This window comes from Carya illinoinensis, chromosome 2 (assembly GCF_018687715.1).
Source record: "Carya illinoinensis cultivar Pawnee chromosome 2, C.illinoinensisPawnee_v1, whole genome shotgun sequence".
Classification (NCBI taxonomy): Eukaryota; Viridiplantae; Streptophyta; class Magnoliopsida; order Fagales; family Juglandaceae; genus Carya; species Carya illinoinensis.
Window position 1 is genome coordinate 32,183,249 of NC_056753.1, and position 12,406 is coordinate 32,195,654.

The 12,406-nt window shown below is 32.8% G+C and overlaps 1 pseudogene; it reads right to left on the reverse strand.

Moving 5' to 3' along the window:
• Positions 1-5,085: 5,085 nt before the first annotated feature.
• On the reverse strand, positions 5,086-10,226 carry LOC122300993 (annotated as a pseudogene).
• Positions 10,227-12,406: the final 2,180 nt, after the last annotated feature.

Genomic DNA, 12,406 nt, shown 5'->3' on the forward strand with positions numbered 1-12,406 from the left:
GATCTATCTCTTCCTGCTCAGCAGCACGAGTGATCTTCTCACAATTTATAACGCCATTTTGGCATGATATACCTGACCAATAAATATAATATCTACGACTTGGTCAATCGTCTTTGGCCGATTTCTATCCTTATATATATATATATATATATATATTCCCTGTTGTTGGAAATGGGTTTACATGTATTTATACTATTTAGATCGAGATTTTTTGAAGTTTTTGTCCAAATTTTAATTTGAAGTCTCGAACAGAAATAGATAAAAAAATGAAGTGAGTTTTAGAATATTAAAAAATTGATACTCATATAACTCTTTTTACAATACTTTATACAACCATGTTCTAAACGAAAACATTTTTGTAAAATAACTATCAAAGTAATTTAAAATAGGGTTGTATAAAGGGTTGTACATGATTAATCATTACTCCTCATTTAAAGTATCTATTTCTAGCTAGCTATTTTTGGCCCTTAAAATATGATACAAACTTTAGCAGACGTTGATCATGTTAAGATATAAAATTAATAATAAAATATATTAATTTTCATCAGTTTAAACTTTTAAGATAAATAATAATTTCACATTATATTAGAGTCATGTTACAATTTGGTTGAACATTTCTGCCTCTACTAGTAGTGGTTAATTGACTGACTTAATTTACAGCTAGCTTGTAAGTGTTATTGTCTTGCTGTTGATAAAAAGGGACAGCAGATGCGTATTTGCGTGTTTGTACAGTGAATGTATGTCTGTATATGTGCATATGTATATATATACTTACTAATATTATTAACTTTTTTTTTTTAATTAACAAAGAGACAGGTCACATGTCTAATAATGACCCCATTTCAATTTTATTAAAATATCATCACTTGTGGTGGAAGAATACCGTGATAAGAGACATGATACATAGAATTTACACATAAAACAATAAAAACGAAACCCATGTATCTAAAAAAACACCAAAGAGAAAAACTCAGACCAATCTCACAAACCACCCAAAGTAAAACGTACGAAACCAGAGGAAAAAAACAAACCTAAACAAACCACACAAACAAAACGTACATGCACTTTAAAACCATAAAGAAGGGAGGCATATTTTTAATTATCAAGTTTATCCATTCCTCGTGTAGCCTGCGGTAATCTATCATCCTCTCCATATATTTTATTGGTACCTGCCCTACCATCCCGAGCAAGTGAATCAGCAACTTGGTTGCCTTTATGGAAAATATGAGAAATAGTGAAACTCATTCCGTCGAGACCTTCAAGTAACTGCTCCCAGTAGTCCCACAAATATCACACGTTACATGCGTGTGTGGTCAACCAGTGCACTAATATAGCAGAGTCACATTCCATCGACTTGTCATGTACTGCCCATTAATCATCATTTTGAATCCTAATAATAAAAAACAACCTGCAGATCGAATTCAATATCTTAACAGAAATAAATTCCCCAGATAAATACTGATAAACTAATTCAGTCTTGATAAACTACTATAAAATATTCATGATCATGACTTGGTTTAAGTACTTTATCATGGTAAAATAATTAGACGGTACTTTGGTTTAAATACTTGATAAAAGCAACAGATCATCAACACCAGGCTCGAATCGACGTACGCAAGCTCATTGACTTCATATAATTATGAGCGAGAAATCCTCGAGAATAAGTACTAATTAAAAATCAACATGGATGGACTATGGACTTTGTCAAGCTCTTGAATGCATGATCAATACAGACAAACATACATATTCCTCTCTGGCAGCCCACATCCACATGCATTCAACATCAATATTGTACGTGATATATACTATGTTTCTGATTATCCATATATAGAATGGTTGATTTTGATTTCGTTTGTCACGATCTAAAGATCACAAGTAATTAAGATACATTTGAGTGATACTCCAAAAGGATTCACTATAAATTGAACCTGATCTGAACCTCACGTGTATCAGGTACACATGATCATGATGTGTGAATTTAGATCAATCTATATATGGTCCTGTAACATACGATAGATTGAATTTAACGCATATCCATGATATGAACCCCCACATGCATGATCAGTACCATTGATATTGCAGGAGCTGATTTTCATGAAATGTTTAAAAAGTCTGAATTTTAAAAATTTTCAATATAACACATAATCAATGGTGTAGTGCGTCATAATTGCTTACATCTTTTAAATTTTTTGACCAAGTATTTTTTTTCAAAGTCAATATCGATCGTTACAAGTCTGTTAATTAATCAGCCAGAAAATAAATTTAATCTTAAAAAAAAACTATTTCAGTGTTTTCACAAAATTATGGAGACTTGGTCATTTAATTAGCAAATCGGTTGACTGTGTTAATTAACGTTTGTCAAGTGGAATGTCCACATCCTCAAAGAAATAAAGAAAGACCGATAGCTAGAACTGTCTGCATCAAATTGTCAGCTCTCCCAAGAAATATATATATTGTATATACGTATGTCACAAATAAATTTTATAAAAATAAACACATAAATTAATGTCACTTGATGTGATACGTTAAATTAAAAAAATTGTATTCATCGTAAAATAAATCTAATGTATTATATGAAATCATGTCAATTTATGAAACTTATTTTTGTGGTATCTCTTTTATATGAGTCGTGCTAGCCCGACAAATTTTACCCGATAAGGCCATTTGGCCTTTTCTTTTTTAATTTTTTTATTCATTTTTTTGTACCCTTAAACTCTTTTTTTTTTTTAAAAAAAAATCACAACATCTTTAAAAAATATTTCCTTAATCACTAAATAAAAAAAATTATATCAGGATTCATCCTCGGGTCAACTAGCATTTTCGGATTCTCCTATGAGAAAAAACTATTTAACTTATTCTAGAAAAAATTTTATCAAATGTGTGATCAATGGTTATCTACAAGCAACTCAGCTAATGCCAAGAGATAGATTTATACCTCTATCGACTCTACTTTTGCTTTGTTAATCAAATCAACAACCCCAAGTTGGATCATATAAGTGGATTGAATCTAAACTTCTATGTTAAGATTCCTACTATATGAATTTAATACTTTTAGGGGAGCACATATTACAAATATTCTATTCGAGTCTCTAAAAGACGAGATAATACTAATATATAGCTATTACACTATTTATGAAGATCTTATATCCTAGTGAGTTTTGAGAGTCACTATTACTAGTGCTACTTACACTCTCATTCAAAGGTATACTCACATACTTTCACTACTTTTAGCAATTTTTTGTTTCAAAATTTTGAAAATATTTATATTAAGGTAATGTGTGATAAAATGTTCTTTAAAAATTATTCTTTAAAAAAAATGTTAATAAAATCCCAATACCCCACACTTGCCAAAAATATGGGTGATTTTCTTGACTCAACCAAAATATTAGAACTTAGATCCTCCATAATCTTTATAGAATTAAAGGCGAATAAACTTGATTTAAGAATGACATGTTAGAATTAAAGTCCAATCCCATATTACACCAACCCAAGTGTAATGTAATAACTGCTTTGTGTCATAATTAACTTATAACTCAATTTTTAGCAAGTCATAACATTGTGAGATAATTGTTCTTATCATATAACTCATACAATTGTGATTGGAAAAGATATTTTACCCAAAAAAATATTTTCCTTCAAGTTACCTTTAAAAAGAATTTCTTTAGAATCGCATTTATATGAGAGATAATTTTTCTTATTCATGTCCTTAATGTTCATGTATATGCTTTAACATAGAAAATGTACATATTGCTTTTTCTCGTTGATTCTGCTAAACTAGAATATAGCAGAAGCATTTACCTGTAGTAGCAAATCTCAAATCGAGTGCAGTTGTTTAACGAACCTTCATAGTCGTTGTTATTCGTTCAAAATCATCATCGTCGATGGTGGAGTGCACACAGTAGAAAGTCAAAGCAACATCCACATATTCCATAACCTAAAATGTTAGGACTAGAGAGATACACATTTGGGAGAGATTTCTAATTGTGCATGAATTGCTTCATTCAGAAGGGGAGCCCCCCTCTAATTATAACCCTGGTTGGCTTGACATTAAGGCTTATGAAGTGTCTATTAAGTCATTTCATAACTCCTAGCCAAGGGAAGCCAAGGGAAAGGGAAGAGGTGTCCCTTTACTACATATTGGAAAGATGTTTTTAGAACTTTTGAGCCGATACCAATTTCCAAAAGAGAAATTTAGTTTTTTATTCACTAAAATCATTTTCCATCTGACTTACATTTCGAAGCGTATTCAAACACTGAAAATTATGAAATTCTATTCAAAAAATTGTTTTACAGCAAAACAAATGGAGTTATAACTGAAAAGTATTTGGAAATGAACCATTGTGAGCTTTTCATATTTTAAATTCGAAGAGATGAAATCAAAAACATATCTTGTGAGCAGGGTTGGTCGTAATTCATGTTTGCAGGTTGTTATGTTCGTGTCGTGTCAAGTCACAAGTAATAGTCTATATGGATCAACTTGAACTTAACTTGTTTAATTAAACGGATTCGACCCTAAAACCCTAACATGGTCCATTTAAATAACTTGGGACATTACAAAACCCATTTAACTCATTTTAACTCGTTTAACTTATTTCATATAAATTAGTTGATTTAACTTGTGAATTTGATTTTTTAACACAATTAATATAATTTCGTTTATAATACAATAATATAACTATACAAATCATTCACAATTACGACTGGATTCATGATAAAATATTTTATTATCAACATCCAAACTAATAATATATTAAAAAATTTAATATTCTCATAAAATAAAATTACATATTAACAAAACATTAATAATTTGAGATATTAATTAGTATTCAAATATTACTTCCTAAAAATAAAAAAAATCATATAAAATTAAGTATTTATAAAATTTAAAAATAGAATAAATTCTTGTGAAAAATGAAAATCAAGTTTTTGACCGGATCCGAGAATTCAGTTATTTGATTGAACGTACTAAATTAGTACGTATTTCGAATCGTTCTATCATTTTCATACCGTGGATAAATGTGATCAGCACGTATTTGTTTAATTTTCTAGTACTCCGTGTTTCAAATCCTTAATTTGTAGCACTACTTGAATCTTTATTATTGTTGATCACTTCATTTATTTACTTCCGAAAATATAGATATATAGACAATCCAGCTGTTAACCTTGGGTACATATTAGAACCACCCTGACGGGTGATCAATGGAGAAACAATATTATTCATCGATAGAAAATTAACGGGAAGCAGAAAATTATTTACTTCAAGATTCGATACATGGCCGCCAGTTTCTGCAATCTGTACGTACGTGCTTGCGTTTACCTTGCCAATGGAATGAGTTCAGTACCCAGATCCAGGTTGATCATTTTAATGGATTCTCTGGAACCGCCCTGATCATTCACCCGCGCTAATTCAGTTGCCATACACTCCTTTAGGTCCACCACTACCTGGCTCATGGTTGGCCTTTTCGCAGCGGTTGGAGATACGCAACCAATTGCTATTTCAACGGCTTTCCAAACAGAGTTAATGTTGAAGTTTCCATGCAACCTGGGATCAACCATATTTTTAATATCCCCCTTGGCAAGCATGGACCTCACGAATTCACTTACGTGAGTCCTTTCCTGAGATCTTTCTATAGCGGGTCGATTCGTGATTATCTTCAGTAGAACCACTCCAAAGCTATAGACATCACTTTTCTCGGTTAACCAGTTTGTTATGTAGTACCTGCGCGTAAGTAAACAGAGCGCGCATGCACGTTACGTTTTCATCACTTTTGTTGCAATTTTGTTGTTCTAGATCAATAACTAAATTATGAGAGAAATACTGACTCAGGGTCAAGGTAGCCTGGGGTGCCAGCAACAACTGTAGAAACATAAGTGCCACCATCAGTAGGGAAAATCTTGGAGTACCCAAAATCTGCTAGTTTTGCCTGCAGATTTTCGTTCAACAATATGTTTGTAGTCTTCACGTCTCTGTGGACTATAGGTGGCTTACAACCACAGTGCAGATACTCCAATCCTATAATTTCCCATTCCACACAATTAAGCTCAGTTTTTAAAAATAAAAAATACAAGGAATTCCAAGTCAACTCAATGCATGCTAAGTTCATGCTAACCTTGTGCAGCATCCGTCGCTATTCGAAGTCTATCTTTCCAAGTCAAGGTTTGAGTGTTCCCATCTGCATCCATCAACAAAATTCCCCTGAACCTTTAGTGGTCATCAACGTCGTTGCCAACAAATTCTAGGAAAGGAAATTTTTTTTCTGATTCCTAAAAATGTCATGAAGATTTTCTTTCTATATATCGAGGTCAAAATTAAGTATAAAAAAGCTTAAATGTCTGCAAGTCTTAGCTAAATAATTTCATTATTCCCATTTCCCAGACCTGAAAGATGTGCATCCAAGTCTCCGTTGGCCATGTACTCATAAACGAGCCCCAGGTTGGTTCCTTCATAGCAGTACCCAACAAGGGTAGTCAAGTTTCGATGATGAACTCTCATAAGGAGTCTAACCTGTAAATTATAAGTACCACCCAATTAGTTTAATATAATGTATGCATGACCATACATGTATGTATGTATTAATTAGCAAAAAGTTCTAATATTACAAGTGATGGTACGTGCCTCTGTTTGAAATTGCTGATAACCTTGAACTGATGAATGAGAGAGCATCTTCACTGCAACTTGGGTGTCATCTATGTAGCCATGATAAACTGTTCCGAATCCACCCTTCCCAAGAATTCTCTCAAAGTTGTTTGTAATTCTAAGTATTTCGGAGTATGTAAATTGACGTTGTAAAGACTCCAATGTCGCGTTCTGCTTGTTGGATTCAGCATCTACCATCGCCGATGAAAAGGAAAAACACGATCATGTTAAGAAAGACTTTTGTAAAGTGTGTTTTTTTTGTTTTTTTCGTTTACATGAATATGCACCTTATAAATATTAGTTTTATACGTACCCTGTTTTGTTCTAGATCCCCTTCTAATCCCCCAAAAGATAGCCACGGCAATGAATGTGAAGACGAGCAATCCACCAGCGACTGATGCTATTGGAATAACAATGTTGTTTTTATTCTTTTTGCAAGAACGGGACCCACATAGATCTGGATTTTCTCCCACACTAGCAAAATAAGGCATGGAATTAACGACAAAGCTATTATATATATATATATATATATATTGATGTTTCATAAAATTTTAGACATTACAAATTTAGAACTTGTGCTTTCGCTTCTTTGCTCGCTAGACATTTTTATAAATTATTTATTCGTAGAAAATTGAAATTAAAAAAAAAAAATTGAAAAAGAAAGCTGGGGCTCAGGTTCTTATTGGACAAAAATCATACCTTAATGATAGTGAATGATTGTCCCTTCTTTCAATCAGTTCACGCGGAATTGAACCAGTGAGCTTGTTTCGTTCTAAGTTTCTGCAAAGGCAGAATGATTATAATTCCTCTTATATGATCCAAAGAATTTTAGTTTCAGTGATCATTTGAAAAGAAAAAGGTCCAAGTAACTTACAAGACCTTCAAGTTTATTAATTTAGACAGAAAATCGGGCACTGATCCAGTCAAGCTATTGTTTGATAGATCCCTGTAATAAGGAATCGTTACAATTTTGATATTGATTATTGTCGAATAAAATTGTAAAGTAAGGATTTTTTATGCCTCTGATCTTGCGAATTATTCATATAATTACAAGAAAAATTATAAGCTAATGACAGTATGACTACCAAATATGCCCACTAAATGTACCTACTTATATATTTTTATTTTTTTTATTTTTAATTTCTTAATGAGAAAGAGACTATTAGTGAATTTATATATATATTTTTATTTTTTTTTAATAGTTAAGGATGTTTAAAAAAAGCTTAAAGAAATATAAAAGATACTCATTTATACTAGTCATGTGCACATTTGGTGGGAATATTTGGTAGTCACCCTAGTATTGTTCATAATTATATATATTCTCCAACCGGTGGGTAGCACACATGCATCTAGTAAGGTACTGCTTATGTGGTATAATTTGATTTAGAAGGTAAATTTTAAAATTTGAATCTTACGTACAAGTCAAATCTTACTAATTAAATAGTGTAAATGATATGCTCTACATACCAGCTTAAAAATAGAATAATTCTACTTACAAAAATTGTAACATTAGGAGATTTGATATATCAGCAGGTATCTCGATCTCCGGTCAATCCACTGGAGGACAACTTCCTAAGCAATTTAAATTTTCCAAATTAGTGATAGCTGAAAACAGGTAATTGAAAATTGATTAATTAAGCTTATTATATAAAGGAGCAAAATTACTGACAAGGATGTGATTCTATGGGCATAATTATCAGCATCATAGCTACAATCTAGACCTTCCCACGAGTACTGTTTCGGGGCACATGGATCTCCTTGCCAATCTCTCTTTATTCCATATGTTGATTTGATCTTTATGATGGCATCAACTAAAAAATTTCATATGCATATATCCAATTGGTCAGTCAAATTTATGCGCATCAATAGAATGAAGAACGTGCGAAACTGAGACGCGAAAGCTTATTTAATTCTGTGTGGAAGAACGTACCATCCTCTTGATCAGTTTCTGATTGCAAGAAATCTTTCACATAATAGATCTCAACTGCGTTGAGGATGGGTGGAAGTGTTGAACCTTCCGCTTTGACCATCGAGAAATTATACGTCCCTCCAGTCTCGGGCCCTGTACTGTAGACAGTAGTTGTAGACAGGTAATTGGGAACAACAGGTCCATACCAGTGTTTCCCATTGAGAGTAATGTTAAATGATCTGAACTGGTTGGGTTCTAACTTTACGACTTCAGCAAAGTGCATGTAGATATAGATTTGGGTATTCTTATTGTCTGGTTCCCAATCGATGAATCCCATGGGAGCGCTCTCATTTACTGGGGTGATTGCAGTATTCATGGCAACAGATGCTGGTTTGTAATCACTTTTGGAATTATCAATGGTAAGTTCTGTGCTCAAGTCTTTCAAGTCAGTGGAAGGCGACCAGATGTAGTCTGTCCATTCACTGGAGTTATAGGGCGTCCATCGGCGATCATGCACATCGTATGGGTACCTAATTAATTAAACACATATTCAGTATAATAATCCAGGTATCGATCTATTAAAAGTTAAATAAAATATTACTATAATATATATTTTTATTTGTATTTTTATTTTAAGATTTGAAAAATTGAATTATTTATTGTATTTTGTATGAATGAAAAGTTATAATAAATATATGAGATAAGATCATGGTTTATATAACCAAACAAGAACTTATTGAAAGACATGCAATTTTCCACAGCTCAAACCTACTTAATTTACAGCCAGAATATTCGTGAAAATTGTATTTACTTCTGCAGCATTAATGAAAATTAAGCAGTACTTGATCTCATATATATAGAATGACTTGCCCGTATGAGTAATAGGTATTTGAACCAGCATCTGCGCGCAAATATAGTGCCAATGATCCATATTCGGTCTCGTACGAGTTCTTGTTTAATGGCCTGAACTGTATTGATGATATAAATGGTGTCCCGAGGTCGGACGTTCTTACTAGACAGACGTGTATATAGTTTCGAGATGGGACATGTATGAGCTCCTTGATAATTCTATAGGATGCATCCTCCACCTTGACTGTATCCCACTTGTCTGTCCCGAGATACAGATCGAATTCTGGTAAATTACTTTCTCCATCGTAATTCCCATGCAAGAAGGTTCCTCGTATCAAATATCTAGTGCCTCTTGTGATGTTCTTTATGGTGTAACAGTTCCGGACTCCTTCAGGAAAGCTTCTGAGATTCCATTCCCGACGTCGATAGTCACCTTTAAATTCAGATGCTATCCTGCTACTAATACCAGTGTCTATGAAGTTCGCGTCTGATATGTAATCTATGCCTGTTAGTTCTTCCTTGTATGGTGAATCTGCCGGCAACCCGCAATCTATGCTTATGAAGCCTGAGACAGATAAAACAGAGCAAGATCTTAGATTTATGCATGGTTAATTAGCCCAACCAAAACCAATTAATAGTACTACGTACGATAAGATTTAGAGCATGTCATACCTGATTGACCCTGGGCATGAATCAGAAGTAGTAGTATAAGATACAAAACACCAAGAAATGCGAAGATGAAAGGTTCGAACCCCGCCATTACAGAGAATTAATTTAGGGTCTTCTTGCCTATGGGCACAATATATGCTGGGGATACGTTTTGAGCTGCCATCTAATTAGAGTTTATACTGCCAATACAGGAGGACTTGAGCAACGAAGTCAATCATGTCCTTATCACTATGTAAATTACGGGTAAAGCTCGCGAAAACCGGTCATATTTTTATTTTATAGAATATCTTGCATCGAATATTTAAGGAATTTAGCAACGATTAATAATAGGACTTCGTGAGAATTTCGAGATTGATAATTGGCAGATTTGTACTTTCCATGCTACCACGCGCGCCTTCGGCATAAATTAAAGGGACGTAATACTATGAATCAATCTAAGTTCATTGAGCTCAAGTTATATTACTCACTTTTTCCCATTGACATGGTTTAACCACGATATCGATGTAGCGTTATGTAGTTTATTAAAAAAAAATTAAAAATATAAACATAAAATGGATAGAGGGAATCTATATTTTTAGTATTCATTTTTTAATATTTCCAGAAGCCATTTTATTTTAAATATATATTTTATTGATAAGCTATTGTGGTGCCACGTGAATGCAGGGCAAAGTGAGTGACAAACTTTCCATGAATATGAAAGTGTTGTGACATGCCATGTTTAATTGCAACTCTTGTGGTTTGAATTTCCCTTTTTATTCTTCGAATACATGTACGTAATTGAATGAATTAATCCTTAAACATTTCAGACTAACTTGACAACAACGGCTTCATGCATGATGATTTCATTAGGTCAGAAGTCCCCAACGTTTTATTGATATTCATGTACAATTTTATATATATATATATATATATATATAATTCTTCATTCATTCTATTATCAGCGGCAATTGGATAATCCATTAACTCAGGATATCGTTACAATTTATAAAGGATTAAATGAAGTAAATTGTAGAGTCAGTTTTTAAACTGAGAAATTCTGTTATGAATAATGTGAACTCATCAATTGTTTTAAAAGTCTAAACTAAAGAGCTAGATCTTGTCATTTATATTATTTAACACCTTTCCACTGCCAAAGAAAAAGTCTCTCATTGCTTTACAACGGCAAGCCTTCGTTGTTGACTAGTTTTTGCCAATATACGGCTGAGTTTTGATCAAGAGATCCATTCTCTTCGTCGCAGTTGAATTTTTTTCCAACGCATAGAACCACAAAGGTACTCACAGGAAAAGCTAGCTGTGACGTTATGGCCTTCAAAGAATTTACTAAAAGACGATAAGAAGATAATATATGGGCTAGCAACTGGGGTTATATTCAAAGGATCGATAAGGTACTATAAGTTGACCATTATATCTTATAATTTGCATTGTGAGTGGTCATCGTTAATTATTATATATGTTTTATATGTACTGTTTGCATGATATTATATATATAATCGATTCGCTATGTCAACAACAAGCTTTCTATTTGTCTATTGACAGTTCAACTGCTATTCAAGCTTGATTTGGGTAATTAACTCGAGTAACATTTGTATCAGTCAATGGACAGCCATTTTAATTTTCTGTCTTGAATGATTATGAACTACTGTAACTTTGATTGGTACTTTGCCAGCCCCACGTCATGTCCACTAGTACTACTATTGGCATAACAAGAACTGCTTAATTTCAGCAGATATATAGTTGTACTAATATATTGGGATGACATATCTAACGGGGATGAAGGATGGATAACTTTCATTTTATTATTATTTTTATATAATTTATAATAAAAATAATAAAAAATACTCAAATTTGAAAATTTTCATTCTGTAGTGTTGTTGTTGTATTACTTGGAAGTTGGTGATCCGTCATATTTTAATGTTCATTATGATGTCTGCATGATTTGGATGAATTGGAATGGCAGTTTGTGTGGATTTTGGAATGAAAGTTTATTTTTGTAGTGTCGACTTGACATCCAACGAATTTTCTCTGGTTTGATATTTGTCATGCAGTAGCGTTGCTTTCCCTTCTTTTCTCTATCTTAATAATTTCTTCGATTCTTTTTTAAAAAGCTATTTTTCCACCTGTTAATATCGTAGGAGACCTTGACCCAAAAAACAAACAAAGGCATGAAAACATATATATCATGCAAGTCCATCCGCGTTTCAAAGAATATTAATGTCATGATACTATTAATTTGTCCATTAATGCCCTGATCTGAAAAGGCTGGCCCATGACTTTGCATCTATTCTAATTCCACTCTCACAAAAATCAGACCACTAGCTAGTGTTTATTGAAAATTAGCAAAA